Source organism: Saccostrea echinata, unplaced genomic scaffold, assembly GCF_033153115.1.
Source record: "Saccostrea echinata isolate AGI-Se365-2 ecotype Australia unplaced genomic scaffold, CSIRO_AGI_Sech_v1 ptg000038l, whole genome shotgun sequence".
NCBI classification, from domain to species: Eukaryota; Metazoa; Mollusca; class Bivalvia; order Ostreida; family Ostreidae; genus Saccostrea; species Saccostrea echinata.
The window spans coordinates 2,490,297-2,512,413 of NW_026889787.1; the positions used below are offsets into that span (position 1 = coordinate 2,490,297).

At 33.7% G+C, this 22,117-nt stretch overlaps 2 long non-coding RNA genes across 3 annotated transcripts in view; one reads left to right on the forward strand and one right to left on the reverse strand.

Annotated features, from left to right (window-relative positions):
• LOC133200363 (uncharacterized) overlaps positions 1-22,117 on the forward strand; it is a 29,575-nt gene that overhangs the window by 390 nt on the left and 7,068 nt on the right. The gene's annotated exons all lie outside the window — the stretch shown is intronic.
• LOC133200361 (uncharacterized) lies at positions 1,994-20,817 on the reverse strand. 2 transcript variants are annotated; one of them, XR_009722917.1, is made up of 4 exons: positions 20,726-20,817; positions 14,845-14,949; positions 14,532-14,629; positions 1,994-4,320 (listed from the first exon to the last, which is right to left on the reverse strand). It is a non-coding gene; the product is annotated as an uncharacterized LOC133200361 (long non-coding RNA). The 2 variants fall into 2 exon arrangements; XR_009722918.1 differs by lacking the exon at positions 1,994-4,320 and adding an exon at positions 7,229-7,250.

Below are 22,117 nucleotides of genomic sequence, written 5' to 3' on the forward strand. Positions count from 1 at the left end.
TTTCCAGTCCTCGGGATTCATGGAAAATTCCAGATTTAATGAATGTACCAAACAATAATTCGATCTTACCACGTGTAAACAAACAACAAGGCTGCTAGGCCTATGTATCAGTTTTTACCTCCCCTCGCTTCCCATCACTTCCGGTACTTCCGTTACTACGGTTGTATTATTGAGCGGCAAATTTGAACTAATATAAAGCAACAAAATTTTACACCCATAGTTATTTGATGATTTTAAAATTAAATTATAAGGAATGACTCTAATTCTTGGCCAAATTATTCGCGTATAACCTGGTTTGGGTCAGTTTACGCTGTTTTATAATCCGCTTCGCGGATTATAAAACAGCGTAAACTGACCCAAACCAGGTTCGCGGATTATAAAACAGCGTAAACTGACCCAAACCAGGTTATACGCGAATAATTTGGCCAAGAATTAGAGTCATTCCTAAAATATTTATGATTGATATATATATATATATATATATAACTCTGATTTAAGGACTAGGGAGACCAGACCATTATATATGGCTTAAGGAGACAATATACAATTTTTTTAAATTTGCTTTTTTCTAAAAAGAAATACCAGATCAAAGATCTATAGAACACCATTTAGTCGACTCTTGCTTTATTTTTTCATAATAAATGCCTCCTAAAAATATATGAAAAAAATGGTCTCCTTAATATTTTATGTTTCTCTCATATGACTTAAGGAGACCAGTGTATATTTTTTATAAATATAACTTGTGGTTTAAGTAGACCATTTTTCTTTCATAGTAATTTCACTTATTATGCATTAATTAACATATTGTTTCTAACCAGAATAGTTGCAGATGGTCATTAGTCAAGGTCAGCAGAAAGATATTTGTGCTAATGTGACTCAACATGATCAGTACAAAACTTTGAATTAAACTAAAGTCATTGCACAAGTGACTTAAATAGAGAGTAGTTGCCCCAGTGGTTAGAGCGTCTGCTCTAGAGTAGCGAAGTAAGGAGTTGATCCTTACGTCGCAGGTTCAAATCCCACTGTGGGATGGGGAGACCGGTCCTTCAGATGAGACCGTATAAATCGAGGTCCTGTGTCGCAGTAGGTGCTGGCACGAAAAAAATCCCTCGATGCTCAATGGCCGTAAGTGCCGATATAGGACAAAATTTGCAGATCTCCACCGGCATGTGGTGGTGTCTCCATTTGAGTGAAAAAATCTTGAGGGGAATGTTAAACAATATACAATCAATCAATATATAGAGAGTATAAGCCCAGAGTAGCTTGTTCTGATATCCACATTTAACTCTCAATGCTGTCGCCCACGTGGTGCAGTGGAAAGAGCCAATGCTCTAGAGTCGTGGAGTTAGTTGATCCTTTTCTCACATGTTTGAATCCCACTGTGGGACGTAGAGACTGGTCCTTCGTACAAACAGAGGTCCAGTGTCGCAGTAGATGCTGGCATGAAAAAGATCCCTCACTGCCCATTGGCCCTGAGTGACGAGCATAGCTCATTTGCAGCTCTCCATCGGCAAGTGTTGGCATCTCCATATGAGTGAAAAATTCTCCAGAGGGACGTTAAACAACAAACAAACTCTCAATGCCCAAAACAGTTTAACCTAAAAGTGAATGCAGACATAGATTATTCTTTAGACCAAGTATAGTATACTCCATATTGTTTTGTTGAGGACACAAAGTTCACAGTGGACATCAAGTAGTTTTTCCTGCTATTTATACCAAGCTTCTTTTAAACCATATAGTCACTGAGTGCATTCGCTTTCCAACTAATTGATGAAGTTCTGACCTATGCCTATATTTGTTTAAATTCTTTCTGATTTAAGAATACATTTGACCAGTTGAAACCAAGAGTACATGTACTACATAAAATTTCAAGGTTGTGATTAAGATTCAGTAAAAGTTAAGCCCCATCCAGTATAGCAATATGTGGATGCCATGTTCAATATACATATTTGCTATCATTAAACTTGCAGAGACCATGAATCAAAATAATTCAAATGCTTAAAAATCATTTTATTTTTACTGCTAGTCAAAATACAGTCACTCAAGCATATCCTTTGTTAATTTGAAAAAAAAATGATAGTTTAACATTTATTATTAATACCATACCAAAGCACAAGATAGTGCACTTCTTACATAATCCAATGATTCATGCTGTGATTTTACCTATTTAGATGTTTCTTATTTACAGTTCAGTATACATGATATACCAGTACAATGTGACACTAACCTAGTATCAGTTAAATGGATCATTACTATTCTGTTTTTAAGAAGTTTGCAGGGTAAAAAGTATAATAAAATAAAAATGTTGATACATTTATTGATTGCATATGCTAAAAACTTTTATAAAATATCAAACATTGTATCATAACAGCTTTTACAAATGAATTCAATACATTCAAAGGTACAAAAATCAAATTATTTTCATCCACAGTTTTATCATATTCAGTTGAACAACAGCTACATCTATTATATAAAATGTATGGTAGTTGGCACTGATGGTATATATATCCTGAGCAAAGAAAAAACATACCTAATCAAAGAATACAAAGCTCACTTCTATAAATGTTATCTACTAGTAAGGCAAAGTCTCACTCAACAAACACTCTGGTAATGTATATCACCTGGATCCAAAATCTATGCAAGTTGGTCTGGGTTAGATTTAACTGCTCAATAACCCTGAAAATGTATGTTACATCCAGCATCAGAAGCAGGATACATCATCTATGTTTACTGATCACCAAAGAGTATATTGTTACTTTGAATGAACCTTCTCTAAAAAACTGGTCATTAATCCAGAAAATCTAAGTCAAATCAAGGATTGGTACCCTGAAACATTTACATGTACATACATCATCTTTGCAGGTTTGTTCAACATAGAGTTTATAATTACATGAGAATAGGACTGCTCAAAACACTTAATCTTGTGGAGTCCCCCATGTGGCGCAAAGGATAGAGTTTGTAATCTAGAGTCGCGAGTAAGGATTTAATCCTTAAGTCTCAGGTTCAAATCCACTGGGGATGTGGGGACCAGTCCTTCAGATTAGACCATATAAACCGAGGTCCCGCCTAGCAGTTGATGTGGGCACAAAAAAGATCCCTTACTGCTCAAGGCCCTGAGTGCAAAGTATAGGTAAAATTTTGCAGCTCTCCACCAGCAAGTAGTGGCATCTCCATATGGATGAAAAATTCTTGAGAGGGATGTTAAACAACAAACAAACAAAAACAAAAAAAAAACACATGAGGAAAATGTAGATCAGGTCAAGCATCTGAAGTAAATCTGTTAATGTGCTTTAATCCATGCAAGTTTGTCCAGGAAGAGCTTAGGAATGAACCTTGCTCCTTAAATTTTAACTGGGATGACAATGCTAGGTATATAATAAGAACTCATCTAGACTGTCCAGAAAAGCTAAAAAATATTTAGCAATTTCTTACTTGCATGATTTAAAAAAATCTGCAATCTAACATTATTTCAAAAAAAAATTCAACACATTTTCTAATTTTCAACAAATTCAATGCACTATGAGACGATTTAACATTTCTTAACCACATACACTGTACTTAAAGTGCAATATACATGCATTATACTGTATGTTAAATCTTTACAGTTTTCTTCAAGTACTCTAATAGTATATGAAATATGAAGATTACCAACAGTGATCAAGCTTTAAAGTCCATTGAAACAATACATAATTAGAGCAGAGCAAACACAGACCTCTAAAAACACCAGGTGCAATGGAGGAGAAAGCATTTCCTGCCATGTGCTCCTTGACATGACTGGGCAAATGGAAAAATCCACAAACAATTCAGTGTAAACAATTTTGATGAAAAACATTAGTCAACATTCAACTTAATGATCGATTGAATTTGCTATAACAATTAATTTACACGTAAGTGTACACACATGTATGCATACTAGATGAATTATTTCACAATATCCAAAATTGGACAATAATAGTTTCTAATCTAGCTAGACAACAGGAAATTTTCATTATTACTTACATTACATGAAACTATTGAAGTCTGTGAGCTACAAATTATATCTAAAAATTATACACATTTTAACAAGTGTTTACAGTTTAGTGTATTTATTATACACAAATGATGACTTAGTAATTATGACATACTAGTAAAGTCCACAGATTGACTTCCAGATTTCAGCTCAAAGGCTTGAAGATTTTTAGTGGCTCTTTCATCATTTTTTTTTCACTGAATATTTTCATTTTTATTTTCAAGACGCTGTTTTTGTTGAGGTCTTTTAGCAGTTTGATGCAATCCAAGAACTCCAAGGGCAATTTAAGAACTCCTGAATTTCTTTCTTACCTGGAAAAAATAAAAATTTAAAAGGTTAAAATATATTCAACTTACATGAAGAAAACTAGTAAAACTAGTGATAATGTAATAGACCTTTCAGATGTTCCAAAGCAGCTACATGTATCTAATTAAAAAATATAAAGTTTGAAGTATTTAGAGTCACCTGTACTCTGAACATGGGATATATGTATTTGACAGACAGATGAATGAATAGACTGATCACTATAGAGCACCTTAGTCTTTTTTCAATAATCTTTATATTAGTGAAAATCAAATAGGAACTAGAGTGTTTCAAGGAATGTATATGTCACCTGCTAGGTATCGTCATTAAAGAGGTAAATAAATCTAAGAGTGGTCAGCTATTAATTTAATATTAGCATGGAGGTTCATGCATTTGCCTGCAAGGAAAAAAAAAGGATCCAAAAGTAAAAGACTGGGATAGAATCTGCCAATCAAAGAAAATATGGTTCCCCAGTCCTCAAATGAATAATTTAATTGAAATTATGAGGAATAACTATTTATCATTTTATTAATACACATGTAGGTGCTTCCAACAATACTCGGAGGAAAGGAATTTCAGACTGTCTTTACTTTAATTGTCACTTTGTCAGTCAACACGATTCATTGTGGAATACTGATCCCAATGTATTTTCATAGTATTTAAATATAAGTTTGTGTGGTAACTGAATTTCATACAGTTTCAAAGTATAGTATCATGAGCTCAAAAACATATATAAATGCTAATTATCAAAACCCTGCCTCTCAAAATTTTGGAGATATAAGGTGTGACAGACGGACAGACAGACACCAGGTAAAGTGATCTCTAAGTGTCGTTCTGCTCTGCAGTTGACACAAAAATGAAAGTTAGTCAATTTTTGATCATGTATATCACTTCAGTGATGAAAGGAATGCTGAAGTGGTAAGTCTATCCTAATTATTTGAAAATACGGCAACCCCATTGGTCAGAATATAATACATATGCTGTCCAGCCTTAATTTCATTGGCATAAAGCAGCACAAAACACGATTTGATTGGATGGTGCAACTTGTTTTTCTAGGGGGCGCTGTTGCAACCCTGGAAAAGAAAACAGGACTGGGGCTTGCCCCTAGGGGGCACTTACTGATGGAAGTAAACAAACAACAGAAATAGCAATACACTAGAAATATGTCCATAGGACATGTATGCCTGCCGAGTGTATAGTAATGCAACATGAAATTTTGTGTTAGTGTATGAAGTTTGATGAGAATATCTTAAAAAATTTCTTTAAAATTGAAATTGAAATCTAAAAAAAATGGATATAGATGATAAATTCTCACCAAATTATGTATAGATGCATAGCCTTAGATATCAATATTTTAAATGGTTTTAAAACCATGCAAAATGCAAATTGAAGGAAAGTGAGGTCAAGGTCACAGGAAAGGTCAAAAGTTTTTGAAATAGTTGAATAGTTCTTACTAATTATATATGTATCAGCATATTACGTTTGATAAAAAATATCTTGAATGATTTCTTTAAAACTGAGCTAGTCACAAGCGTGGCGCCATGGTTAGAGCGTCTGCTCTAGAGTCGCGAAGTAAGGAGTTGATCCTTATGTCGCAGGTTTGAATCCCACTGTGGGACATGGAGACCAGTCCTTCGGATGAGACCTTATAAACCAAGGTCCCGTGTCACAGTAGGTGCTGGCATGAAAAAGACCCCTCACTGCTCAATGGCCATGAGTGCAGAGTATAGGACAGAATTTGCAGCTTTCCACTGGCAAGTGGTGGTGTCTCCATATGAGTGTAAAATTCTCGAAAGGGCCTGCAGATTACCTGTAATGATTGCGCAGCTATGTTTAGGCTTCCCGAAGCTTTAAAATGGGCTCAAAAAATAATATGTCATTTCGAGGTTGGTTTTAGTTTTAATTTAAAAGCATTGAACTTAAGTACTTCCAATTTATATAGAGGATTTCCTCGGCTATGTATTAACATATTTGTTATGATATCACATGACTTTGCTGATCACGTGACGGTCGACATTTATAATTTTTTGAAGTGTTTCATATAAATCGCTTCGGCGCAGTTGATTTACACAATAATTATTAACAATTTGTTATAAAAATAAGCTCATCGTATCCTTGTGTATCCTTGTGTATCCGAAATGTGCTTGGGAAAAGTCATAGTATTACTTAGATACAAAATATTTCCAGAGAAATTCAACTTACCTACAAATTTGAGGGTATTTTCCACACAATATCGTAATCTGTATTAAAACAAAGCCAACACACATTTTTCTCAAACAAGATTCAGTTAGAGAACAACCTCTTCTTACAGATTTCAACAAAAATTCTCAGATAAATCCTCATTCTTCACCTGCACCAGACTCTTTTATACACACTAAATAAATTCTACCTCCAACCACGGGTATAAAACAGAGTACATTTCAAAAGTATATTTTTCATAAGCATTTTGAACATGCTGAATTTCAATCAAGGGTAGGTAAGCGGTGTATTTTTAAAATATTCTGACATATACGACTTAAAAAAACCTTTAACGACCCGTGAATTTTGCAATAGCTACCTAGCATTTTACATGCAGTTTCAAATAAAGTGTAAAGTTCATGACACTCTCCCCGTCATAACACCTCAAGATTTCAGTGACTTGACGTCATTTTCCATTATTACGTCATATTTTGGTAGTTCAGAGATGTGAAGGCACAGAGTGCACTGTGATATTCTACGGGAAGCCTAACCTACCTGCGTGACCAAAATCCCTACTAGGCTTTAAACTCTTCATTCTTGACCTGTATTTCGTCAAATAAGATTTTTCCAGTTAATTAAGGTAAAATTACTAATTGTTAAAACTGTAACAATTTTTTTTTTTTTAACCTGAGCCAGATTTTTACTTTTCTAAAAAGTGTCTGTATTTGACTGTTGGTTCCACCTATCTCAAGGAAATGATCTGTAAAAGCTAGTAAATGTTAGAAATCATAATCTGTTCTCTATCTACTATAATCATGAGAAAAGGTGTTGAAAATTAACAGATGGAGATAAAATCAGCAGTCATATTAAAGGCTTTTTTCAATAATCAATTTATTAGTGAAAATCATAAAAGTATTAGGCAAAAAGGAAAAATAAATGTTGTCATTAATTAACCTTGCATATCTCTACAATTTTCTGATAAGAAAATTATACCCGATGGATGCAATATAATCACCCTTTGCCTGCCCCTAAATTAAATTATGAAATTTTGATAGATTTTGATCAAGTAAGCAATTATTTAAAACAAGGTTCTTTTAGAGGTGCCGAGGGTCGAAATTCATAGAAAAAAAAATACAAAAAACGTGAAAACCTATTTCTATCATACTGGTTTATATTTATTACAAATGTCCTCATAGTCAGCATAGCCCAGAACGATAGACAGCAAACTCTCACCATGAACATTTTTAGTGTCCTGGTTCGAAACCATTTGTTGGCACATTTTTATTTTTTCAAACTTTTTACCTGTATAAATACTAAAGAACGAGTGCACTTATGGGCCCCGGTAAAATGTGACAAAATGAAGAATTAAATTAAGCATAATTTTCCATCTCAGATCATTAATTGATATCTAAACCATAAGATTCAACAAATTTTATCGCTGAAATTCATGAATATACAAAGAGCAAAGCCATACAATGTGGTAGGGGTCAGCCGACATTCGTGATTTTTTATAGTAAATTGAGGACGGTCATTCATTTCAAAGCTTTTGTTTATTGTCAGCCTAACATTGTACAAACTTGTGCAATTGACAAAAAATGCATTATACATTTATAAAACTTGTGTGAAAGTAGGAAATTTGTACATGATTAGGCTTGTACTTAAAATATTAAAAATGTATGAAAAGTTCAATGTTTTTCCTATAACAAGCAAGAGCTATTTACCTGTATGACCTATGTTGAACCCACCCGTGGAATAAATTATTTAAAATACTGGTAGTCACGCGAGTTCTACCCAGGTAAACATTCCTCAAAGATGCTCACTGTAAAACATAACCACGTTTTGTATCATTATATCGAAGTCAAGCCGCATAGAGAAGTTTGTATGTATTTGGTTTTAGGAACACGGGATGGTTAGGAGAGTTTAGTGTCGTTAAAATGTCATCATAAATAAAAGTGTCAAACATTTTTAACATTCATGCAAGACAATGGTACTGGTATTGAAAGCCACCTAAATACACTTTTTTTCATTTTAAAATTTAAAGGAACTAATGTTAATAGTTATTGTATTATTTCAAACGCAAGCATGCCAATTTCTTAGTTTGATCACTATGGATACAGGTATCTATACAACTTCATTCGATTTTTTCTCGGTTAAAATAGCACAAGAAGTATCATTCGGCAAAAGTGGATGCTCTTGTGTATCGAATCAACTGAGAGATATAAACCCCGTATGCAGGTGATGAAGGTATATTGCTGAATAAGTAAGGGAAGTTAACGATTGAAAAGTTAAAGTCATCACGTTTATCATAAAGCTTGGTTGTTAGATTACCATTAATGTAGAACTAAAGCAATACATGAGAAACAAGAAACTACACACATGTGACCTAAAGTCAGTGACCGGAACATATATCGGTAAGCTTTTTCTAAAGACTGAAACCAATATTGGTCCTAGAGGTCATCTCATATTTTTAACTAGAAGTGTTCCTTTGATATACTATATTTTACTTAATTTCTATAGACTTACTATACCCTGGAAAAAAAAGGAGGAAAACAGGAACTACCTGTTTAAATGACCCCGACCACTGAGGTTAATCTAAAGTTTGTCCCTGCCTACCTGAAAAACAGACTGCCTCGGGCAGTCAGTAATTTCCAACTCTGGTTATGAGATGCTAAATGTTTAATATTTACAATTAAATGCTTATATTTACATTTTTAAATTCATGATAGATTGAGAAAGTCGATAAAATCATTTCTATATTAAGTCTGTATACTGTATAGGGGGAAAATAACTCGCGGTGTTAATATTCGCTATATTCACGGTGTGAATAAATCCGTGAATTCAAGAAACAGTGAATAAGTTTTCAATAACCTAGATGTTATATTTGGAAATTTGAGAATAGACTACGATATCATACTAGGTAAATATACGTGCAGTGCATGGTCATTCAGTAATTACGAATCGTACTTGTCATTCAATTACAGTGGCGCCGCGTTTATCCGGACGCCATTTATCTGGACGCTTCACCATCCGGACGATATTTTTTGGGAACCAATTTTTTCCACGTTAATTTGTCTCATTAATCCGGAAATTCGCGTTCCGTATCCGGACGGTCAATTTCTACTACAAAACATAATAGTTCATTGAAAAATGACTCGTTTATCCGGACGGTAATTTTTCAAGAAACGACATTTTCACACTTATCTTGCATTCGTGTTAATTGTTGTAAAAACATTGGCCATGCAGTCAGTTTGAAGGCGGTTACCTGTGACCTACAAACAATAGCGTCTATAATTAGCGTGTGTTTACCCCAATTCAATCACACGTTTGTCTTTATTATGGAGCTCAAAGAATTTAGCTGACACTGTGCATTAATTAAATAATAATCCCTTCAAAATCATATTGCTATCCATATATACATCGGTAAATTCAGGAGAATTTTGGAGAGTTGTAAATAAAATGAACAATAAATGAGCGATTTCGTAATGCTCTTTATCATGATGATTGCGTTGGTTCAAAATACGATGTTCCATTTCTAAAAAACGTAAATGTATTTGAAACGCTTTTTTCCCCACAAGACAGTATAGAAAGGTACATAATTGAAGAAATATCTCTATTTAATGTACTGCCGTTTACAGACGTCCATTACATATAAAACTGGCGTTACGTACAGAAGTTGATTACGTTTTTCAAGGTATTTTTTAATGATCGAAATTCAAACTTAGCGTCTGTAGAAAAAAATAATATTGATAATCATGAAGATAGCTTGTGTTTACGTATCTTTTTTTAAAAATACTTTGTTTGAGTTAGTTTGCAGTGTTCACTTAATTTTATAGTAACCCTGTGTAATGAATATACGGGGAATATACAGGGTTAGTTTATATTTGAACATTTTCAATGATGATGCTGAACAGTTCTGTCATATCATATGAGATTCAATAATTATAATATATGGCAAAATAAAACAACAGTAGATCAAAATTTGCTCAACCCATGAAGTCACATGCCAAAGAGAAGACGAATTAAAAAAGGAGGTCTCCGCATAAAATTGCCCATCCATTTTTTTTATTGTGTAAATTACATTTTAATATATTTTTTCATTAATCAATTACTGCTTTTAAAACAATTAACCAAAATATAATTTAAATTTTTTTTTTCTTTGCTGTCACATTTCAAACAAGAATGTGCATATATACATGCTTAGAGAGTGCTTTTTGAGATGTGATTCAATTATCCGGACGATTCATTTATCCGGACGATTTCGTTGGGGACAGAGGCGTCCGGATAAACGAGGCGCCACTGTATTTTAATTAAAATGCTTGACATTAATTTAGATCACTCAGCAGATAATAACCTGTATTTGTTTAAAAAAAAAAAAAAAAAACTGTTTTAATAGCCAACGCTACATGTTTCATCAATCAAAACACTAGGGTCATGGGTTTTGAATACCCGTAGGTAACTATGTTACGACGTGTATTTGTTACCTGCATTATCATGTTTTTATCGACATTTTGGTTTTAAAAAATCATTCAAATAACTATTGAACTTGCTGATGTATATATAAATCTACCCTGTTGTTCGTGAAGTGAATACATAACGCTGATTAATGCCTTCTAGCTATGCTATGGATTAAACGGATATAGACATTGAAGGGAGGTACATGTAACCTTAGTTATATACCGATTCTGCGAATTCAACAAACCGCGATCGTGTCAGAGGAGAGAAAAACATGAAAATTACAACCCCTGAAATTAATCCCCTATACAGTACTTCAACCGAGAAATTAGTTGAAACTGGTTCCAGAAAAGAAGCTGAAAATGTTCAATAGTTTACAGACAATACTTGACACATGATGACTGAACAAGAACAGATAGCAATAAGTAATTTAAATGACTCAGGTGAATTATAACCTGTTCAATCTTAGATCCATCTTTTTTCTAATACGAGGGTTGATCCAAAAGTTCATGGAATTTAATTATTTCTAAAATTTTATTGTGATTTGATGAAAGCAAACAATAGGCATATTTATAATATAGAGTCATTATGCAACAATACTGGAAAATTTCACCACGTTCCAATTACCAATAAGGTCAGTCACATGAGCTTTCTGAACACTGATAGTTGTAAAATCCGGGGGAGACTTCGACGTAACGTCAAATTAAGTATGTCATGTCATGTTATAGGAGCATCTCACCCTCATGTTCAATTCAACTAAGTAATTCTACAGAATATTCTGCCTTTTTCTCTTTTTTTCTCTCAAGAAAAGCCTGGGTATCCACCAATCGACTTATCTTTATATTACACTCATATTTCAAAAATACTCCCCATCTTTCCATATGATGTTCCAATTTCAGTAGCAAAGTCAAGCACAGTATGTCAGTGGTCAACATCCATCAACGCTTAATTTGTCTACGAGAAAAACAGACCCTCCAAAAGCAGCCACACCTTTAATCAACCTCCATGGAAGTTCTATTGTTCTTAAATTTCTCACGCCACTGGAAAATCAGTTGCTAAATGCATTTTTCTCCACCCTGTATCAGTAGTATACCCCTTTAAGTCAGAGTGTTCCTAAGATTTTAACAAAACTTATAACTTGACTGAAATGTGACATTCTCTAACAATTAAAAGATGAGCAAGAAATCATCAACTAATAATCTAAATATCAAGTTAAATCAGTAAAACTCTCACAGACAGGTATATTAGTGGTCAAGCAATTGTAATAATGACAAAATTCTCATTTTATTTGCCACTTAGCGCAGGTTTTTTCTTATATCACGTATTAAGAATTAAAATGATAATGAACGAGTAAATGTCTCCCCTGCATTTTAAAACATCCTTTGCTATGGCAACTGCCATAGAGTTACTATCATTAATATTTAAAATATTTTTTTATTAAAAAAATTCAACAAGTGTCTATATTTTTATTTGTAATTTTCAACCACTTTCACTAATAAATAAATAAAATAAGAAGAAATTCCATGAACTTTCGGATCAATCCTCATACATGTCAGTCATTAAATTTATATAATATACAGTATGCATAAGGGAGCCCAAATGTATTATTACTGCATTAAGGAGACCAACCACTATCCATATGTAAATCAGTATTCAACCACTTTCACTAATAAAAAAATAAAATATGAAGAAATTCCATAAGCATTTGGATCAACCCTCGTACATGTCAGTCATTAAATTTATATAATATACAGTACGCATAAGGGAGACCAAATGTATTATTACTGCATTAAGGTGACCAACTACTCTCCACATGTAAATCAGTATTCAACCACTTTCACTAATAAATAAAAAAAAATATGAAGAAATTAGTGATGAGACATCGGTTAATTTTCATAATCGATCATCGGTTGGAATTGGTTACTGCTTCTGATGCGATTTCACCGATTATAATCGGATTTCTTCATAGTTTTGTATACAAAAAGCAGACTATTACAATAATTTCATTTATTTCTTTAACATGAATATATAAAATACATAATATATTATTTTCTTTGTTGTTTTGCTTCTTTTACACTTTCTAGACCTAAAAATATTTACAGTGGACACCCAACATGGCTGCCTAGCGGCAGAAAACGAACTTCAAAAAGTTGTGGGGGGAATTGATCACTCTATATTTAAGGTAAATGTTGACTAAGTTGCATATTTTATATCTCAAATAAAAGATACAATTAATATTTTTTGAATAAAAAGAATCAGCTGATTGATCAAACCAAAGAGCAAACACAGATTTGGCAGAAAAAAATTCACCCGGGGGTAAATTGAATGGGTCGGTCGGGTTATTACAGGAAACAAAAATAATTTTTTTTAGGCCCTATATATGCATCTTCGGTTCTTAATCACCTCTGCTTCGTGCTAGTTGGCTAGTATCAGATGCAGATGCCATTTTCTTTCATTAAGAAGAAATAAATTTTAAACCAGAAATGGATAATTCCGGAATGTATTGTATTAGAAGTATGTTTCCGATGATCGATTATGAAAAACTATAATCGATCATCGGAATCAGTAGCATTTTTTTTGTCGACAATCGATGTTTTCTGATTATCGGTACAACACTAGAAGAAATTCCACGAACTTTTGGATCAACCCTCGTACATGTCAGTCATTAAATTTATATAATATACAGTATGCATAAGGGAGACCAAATGTATTATTACTGCATTAAGGAGACCAACTACTCTCCACATGTAAATCAGTATTCAAAACTTGAGATTTTAATACCCTAATAATTTACATGTTTAGTTACATGAACTAAATCTATTTACCTTTGTCATAACGCAAGAACTGTTTTATATTCAGCCAACTTTAACATTACACATGCATACAGTGTATGCCATGCATTAGGAAGACCAGATGCATTACTTCAACATTAAAGAAACCAACTACAATGGAACAATTAGACAGTATTCCAAAAAGTTCATTCCAATACCATAGTAATTTCCCTTAATTTGTTTGTATTTAGATGACTTAAATCAATTTATCTCAGCCAGAATTGGAACAAAAAAAACTAATCATAAAAGTGGCCAAACACATGAACAGACAGATGGACATGATGATTCCTATGCTTATTTACTCCCAAAGTTGCCAAAGTAGAGCAGATGCAGTGGTTAGAGCGTCTACTCTAGAGTTGCGGAGAAAGAAGCTGATCCTTACATCGCGAGTTTGAATCCCACTGTGGGACGTGGAGACCCGTTCTTCAGATGAGACAGAGGTATTAACCGAGGTCCCATGTCACAGTAGGTGCTGGCTCGATAAAGATCCCTCAATGCTCAATGGCCGTAAGTGCTGAGTATAGGACAAAAATTTGCAGCTCTCCACTGACAAGTGGTGGCGTCTCCATATGAGTGAAAAATTCTCAAGAGGGACGTTAAACAACAAACACTCTACACCCAAAACTTTGTTTGCAGAAGATTTTGAGATACATGCTTTACAAGTATACATATTGTTCATAAGGGAATAAAAATGCTATATCATTAAGGAAAGCAACTGAAATTAAATGTGCACTTCTAATTGAAATAAACAAAATTACCCTTTGTCAGAATGTAGATTTATAAACAGGAAGGCTGTTTTTCTTCATTTTTTCCATGTCAGATTCAGACTGTTCTTGAAAAAATTCTGGCATTCACCCTGTAAAAGTGAACAGTGCAGATAATAAAGAGCTTCTAAATAAACTGCATAATATTTAAATGATCCACTTAAAAGGGATAACAAATGCATTTAACTCCATCAAGGAGACCAACTGATATCCATATATATATATAAATCAGTACATGTATTTTAATTGTGATATTTTAATATCCTAGTAATTTACATGTTTAGTTTCATGAAATAAATCTAGTTACCTTTGTCCAATGACCAATGAGCACAAGCACTGATTTTTCCTCTTTTTTCTTAACGGAATCACCAGGGCCAGTCTGCGGTCCATATGATTCTGGCATATGTACACTCTGTAAAATGCATATTTGTACCATGTACAGGCATATGAACAATATTTCTATACTACATACATGCATCATTAAACTTAATAATCTCTTTTTTTCCAAAATTCATTATTCATAGTGTTTTGCTGTTAGCAAAATTCAACAAAAACTATACTGTATATATACTTGCCTATAAGGTGGTCCACCTATAAGTCAGTTGTATTTTTTGAGGTTATTTTGGAGGGATTTGCTATTGACCTGCTTATAAATTGGTACAACTTTTTGCCAGAATCAATTGACAATTTCAAATCAATGCTCTGATGTTTTAACCTGGTTTCAAAATACTAATCTTTTTATGACTCACCTATAAGCTGGACATAGAATATATACAGTACCTGCATTATACATGCATTAGGAAGACCAAATGCATTATTGCAATATTAAAGAGACCCTTGTGGCAAATGAAATCAATGTATGAATTGTATTCAAAACTACGGGTGTACTAATTTGTCTGAAGTATATCATGATATAATGTGATACACAAAGACTTTAACAGGATATGTACATATACCCACATGCCTAAATGTAACAACAGGAATTATCGTTCTACAATAATTTATTGAAATTGCCAATATGAATAAACAAAAGCAAACTTTGTTTCGATTGTATGAACTTTAAGTTTTCTTTTTCCACTATGGTCAGATAATCTAACTATCCCCCCTGGTTGGCTACCGGGTCCTTCGTTAGACTGCCTTATCGGACATGATATTTACTGAAGATTTGATTTTTGGTACTGACTTTTATACTCAAAATAATGTCTTTAATTGTTTAATTTCTTGAGGTCAATATCACTTTGATGTGTTCAGTGTTTACTTTGATATGTAATGATGTGTATAAGCGTGTATTTTCGATAATTTAAATTTCTAGTACAGTAATCGTCCCCAAGCTGCTGTTTCATTATCGTGTCATAGTATCTCTGAGAGTGCATTTTATTAACACCTCCAAATCACCTGGCCTGCGTAATTAAATTTAACTACCAAAAACAACAGCTTGGGACTAATAAGGTCTGATTATCAGCAATGGTCCCATGAAGCCTGTGCTAGACCTAACGGAAACGTTCAACAGACCGTAAAATTAGCATAATGGGATTATTGTGTGAATGCAGTGGAGCGAGAATTTGTTGGACTTCGAGATAACGCATGTGTTTATAGCACTTGGGACCGTAAATCTACTTCGAGATAAGCGAGGTATTTGAGATTTCCGTGTTCGAGATACCGGGGTTTTTTAAAATCATAAATATAATAAAAACGGCTGGGACCGTTGATTCACTTCGAGATATCCGTGTTATTCGACATACCGGTGTTCGAGATACCGAAGTTTACCTGTATATCGATACATATCTAGATTAATGAATATATCGTATCAAAAACAAGAGGCCCATGGGCCACAACGCTCACCTGAGCACATTGGCTAGGAAAAAGCACAAATCACTTCAGTATTGAAAAGTTTACAGGGGAGGAGGCTTGGATTTTGAACTACCTGAGGATGCTTCCATATCAATATAACAAATGGCTTTACTGTTTTTGAGCAGAAGATTTTTAAAGATTTTTTTCCTATATATTCCCTTGTTAAAAATTTCATCCCCCATTGTGGACCCTCCCTAACCCCCCCCCTCCCCTCCATCATTTGAACAAACTTGAATCTACACTACCTGAGGATGCTTCCATATCAATATGACAAAACATGGCTTTTCTGTTGATGAAAAGATTTTTTCCTATATATTCCTATGTAAAAATTTGATCCCACATTGTGGCCCCACCCTACCCCTGGGGTTTATGATTTGAACAAACTTGAATCTACACTACCTGAAGATGCTTCCATATCAGTATGACAAAACATGACTTTGCTGTTCTTGAGGCCAAAATGAAAAATAGGTTTGTTTCCCCTAACGCGACCGACCCACTTAAATCGTGCTGACTGAAAAGTTTTTTAATAAGATTATTCAAATATTTATTTTTATTGTTTATCAACTTTATAAAATACAATTTCATCAAAATTCGTTTTTTATCAGAATGGCGGCTTTTGTTTTACTCTCATTTGGCGCCCACAAAATGTGGCCACAGAGGGTTATTTAGTGTTTTAAAACAACGGCGATGTATCAATCTTAATATATATCTTTAACGTATTAGAATCCTACACTCTTGAAAAATTTCGTGAATTAAATATACTATGACTAAGGAGTGTTAAGATGGTATTTACAAATTTGTCCTCTAAAATTAACGTATGTTGTAAGCATGACAAAGCCTACCTCATGAGCAGATGAGGGGCCCACTTTGTGTGTGCATATCAATAAATTTCACTGCATTTCATTCGTTTCGATCAAAAAAACACTTCAATCATGTATGATTCTATTTTTACGATATAGGACCATAGGAGTTGTAAATATGTCTTTGTATAATTATTTCATCTTGATAAATATAATTCGGATGTCGTTTCTTCATTCCTTTTATTTATGGGGTAAACTTCGTGACTATAACATTAGATATATGAAACTTTAATCATTTTAGATATGGTTTGGGTGAATTAAATATTGTTTATACAGGTACATGTACTCTCTTTTCAAAGTGTTTAAATCTTTAAAGTTGACTTACGGTACAGCTTCCTGAGACGTCCAGTGTATTTTTCTTTTCTTTAGTTGGGCCCTTGAAAACAGGTTGTTTCTTTGCTTTAAAATACCTTTAAAAATTGCTGGGTCGACAACATTTGAACATCTGCCTGGTGGAAGGCTCCTAATTTAGACTTTTTCTCGGCACTTATGGCCATTGATCATAAAGCATCAGTAAGGGATCTTTATCATGCCAACATCTACATGTATACTGTGAAACTGCATGGCCGTACGTTTTTTACGGTCTCATTTGACTGACCAGTTTCCACGCCCCACGTCGGGACCTGTGACTTAGAATAAGCTCCTGAATTACGTCGTGATTCCAAAATGAAACACTAGAATTACTGCGCCACGCGAGGTCCTTGACATTTTATCTGTGTAAGCGCTCAAAGATGACAGTAGGTTTGAAAAAAATATACTTGGATGGCCGATGGTTGAGTATTTGCGAATCTTGTCTTTTTGTAAAAATTCAATTTCAATAAATTTACGCTGGCCTGAGATATTTCACAAGTTCAAATGAATAATATTTGTGAATTAATTTATCATACATGTTGCTTTTAAATATCATTTGTATGATATTCAGTTTAAAAATCGGGTTCTTTTGTTCTTTCTTATTTATAGAGATATTATTCAATTTTCAGAATGTATTTTCAAAACTGCTGTCAGAAAAAAAAATAATTTACCTACCTACCTACTCAACTTGAAATTTTAGGGTTGGGTTAGGGGAAACAAAGATATTTTTAATGATGGCCTGAGAAGAAGATTTTTGAAGTTTTTTTCCTATGTATTCCTATGGAAAACTATGATCCCCCATTGTGGTCCCACCCTACCCCCAGGGGTCATGATTTGAACAAACTTGAATCTACACTACCTGAGGAAGCTTCCATATCAATATGACAAAACATGGCTTTGCTGTTCCTGAGAAGAAGATTTTTCAAGTTTTTTTCCCTATATATTCTTATGTAAAACTATGATCCCCCATTGTGGCCCCACCCTACCCCCAGGGGTCATGATTTGAAAAAACTTGAATCTACACTACCTGAGGAAGCTTCCATATCAGTATGACAAAACATGACTTTGCTGTTCTTGAGAAGAAGATTTTTGAAGTTTTTTCCTATGTATTCCTATGTAAAACTTTGATCCTCAATTGTGGCACCACCCTAACCCTGGGGGTCATGATTTGAACAAAGCTAAATCTACACTATCTGAGAATGCTTCCATATCAATATGACTTAACAAGGCTTTGCTGTTCTTGAGAAGAAGATTTTTCAATTTTTTTTTCTGTATATTCCTATGTAAAACTTTGATCGCCCCTTGTGGCCCCACCCTACCCCGAGGGGTCATGATTTGATACAAACTTGAATTTTCACTACCTGAGGATGAATCCACATCAATATGACTAATTGTGACTTTGTTGTTCTTGAGAAGAAGATTTTTCAAGATTTTTTTCTACATATTTCTATGTAAAATTTTGATCCCCCATTGTGGCCCCACCCTACCCCTGGGGGTCATGATTTGTACAAAATTTAATCTACACTACCTGAGAATGATTCCATATCAAAATGACTAATTGTGGCTTTGTTGTTCTTGAGAGAAAGGTTTTTAAAGATTTTTTTCTATAAATTCCTATGTAAAATTTTGATCCCCCATTGTGCCCCCCCCCCCCCCCCCCCCGCCCAGGGGTCATGATTTTGTACAAACTTGAATCTACACTACCTGAGGATGCTTCCATATAAATTATGACTAATTGTGGCTTTGTTGTTTTTAAGAAAAACAATTTCAAGATTTGTCCTACATATTTCTATGTAAAACTTTGATCCCCCATTGTGGCCCCACCCTACCCCTTGGGGTCATGATTTGAACAAACTTGAATCTGCACTACCTGAGGATAATTCCATATCAATATGCCTAATTGTGGCTTTGTTGTTCTTGAGAAAAAGATTTTTAAAGATTTTTTCTATATATTCCTATGTAAAACTTTGATCCCCCCTTGTGGCCCCATCCTACCCCTGGGGGTCATGATTTGAACAAACTTGAATCTACACTACCTGAGGATGATTCCATATCAATATGACTAATCGTGGCTTTGTTGTTCTTGAGGAGAAGATTTTTAAAGATTTATTCCTATATATTCCTATGTAAAACTTTGATCCCCCATTGTGGCTCCACCCTACCCCAGGGGGTCATGATTTGAACAAACTTGAATCTACACTATGTAATGAAGGTCTCACCTAAGTTTCAACTTTTACAGCCCAGTGGTTCTTGAGAAGAAGATTTTTAAAAGATACCACTAAATTTTCACTAATTCTTAATTATCTCCCCTTGAAAGAGGGTGTGGCCCTTCATTTGAACAAACTTGAATCCCCTTTACCCAAGGATGCTTTGTGACAAGTTTGGTTGAAATTGGCCCAGTGGTTCTTGAGAAGAAGATGAAAATGTGAATACTTTACGACAACGACGACAGACAACGGACAAATTTTGATCAGAAAAGCTCACTTGCGCCTTTGGCTCAGGTGAGCTAAAAATAACTTAATTCCAATACATTTTGGGCAGGCAGTTTTTTTTTATGTAATTCTGTGAAAAACTTGGGAATTTCAATCACCAAAGATTATATTTACCGGTAACTGTTTTGAAATAAAACTGATCAAAAATGATATAATCATTAAGGAGGTAGCACATCTTAAATGATTATTACAAAATCATAAAAATACATAGACAACTTTACTTAACATGTTGATTTTACAGTCAAGAAAAGTTTGAATTTGAAGTGTAATTTTTAAAGACGGTGAGACAAAAAATTAAAAATGAGAAAAAAACAATTATTATTTTTATAAAATTCATGCATAATGATTTATAAGACTTTTTTGATAGAATTGTTAAAGAATTCAATATATTGCATATCGCATTAAAAAATGTCTCCTTTTTTTTTTTTTTTTGCTCAATACACAGCCCTAGCAAAAATGATATACAACAAGGACTTTGATTGGATTATTAACATTCATTCGATTGATCATAATTATTAACTGTTATTGCACTTTCATTTTCAAAATGTTGTTAGGTACTTTGTTTGTTCACTCTTTTGCATTGATATTATAATTTTATAAAAGAGTATTTTAGCAGAAAAAATTATCAATTTACCTTTCTTGGAATAAAGACATGTTGACACTTGAGCTGAGATTTTCTCTCTTTCCATAGATTTGTTACACTGGGGTTCACATGATTCTAGCAGAGACCCTGTAAAAAAGGACTTAACTATGGAAAAGCATGAAGAATATATGCCTATTATACATATCTTAAATTCTAATGAAAACAATGTTTTTTAATTAAGATCCATATATTTCTAATGATTGACATAATACAAATTCAAAATAAAATATGCATGTCTATATTATACACTGTACCTTAAGCAGACCAATTGCATTATTACATCCTTCAGGAGACCAACTTAAATCAATGTTTGAGAACTACTTGTGAGAACAATAAATTTGTCTACTTTACAGTACTAAATGTACATGGAATCTATAGGATCATGTTACTTTAATTGACCTGCCTTAGTTCAACACAGTAATCTAACAAAGAAATTGAGCCAAAACAACATTTTAAGACTTTTTGAACAGTGCATGTTCCTATCATTTCAAAACCATTACCAGTAAAAATGCTAATACATGTATAGGAAAATGATGACAATTAATTAATAATGTACTTTCAGGTATATTAGATGAATTAATCTGATTCGTCAAGAAACATTTGTTAAAAAGCACTATTATCCGCTGAATAATGAAGCCACGCCCAGTGTCGCAACAGTCAACATTGCTTGACGACGGGTGATATTCCAAAAAATAGTGACTGCGCAGATTTATGCGCTCAAGGTTCACTATTATTTGTATTTGTATAAAACTTTCAGTATAATATAATAAATATTGCATGTAATTGAGTGTAATATTGAAAATTTTCACCCCTCGAAAACCAAATACGTCAAAAAGGGGATGGGTTTCTTTTCCAACTTCTACATAGTTTCGCCCCTGCAAAAACTGGTATAGACCTTGGAAATGTTTAAACGGGCTAAGAGAAATCAAATGCATCAAGAGTACTTAATTGTTTTTACCCAAGTTACATGCCAAAAAAGATTCAGAGAGACGTCACATAAAGTTAACGTTGATTTGAACTGAAGTTAGGGTGTCAAAAGTCATTCACATCCAAAAGTGACATTGATCATGTGTGGTAGATAATAAACTCCTACGGGCTAAATATGCTGCCATAATCAAGTGAGGATCTTTCCCTAATCCTATATATAAATCCATTTAGTACAATATTATATGCACTTAAGCAGCTGTTTATGACATTGTAAAATTATACATGTATAATCAAGACCGGTTTATATAATTTATATCAATTTATATAATTAATAATATAATTTATGTAATTTTATCAAGATAAGTGTATGGGGTAGAGGGAGCAGACATTGAGAATCAATGTTGTCGGACCTCATGAAACTAAACTAACAGTCTTCCAAATAACCCGGGAGTCCAA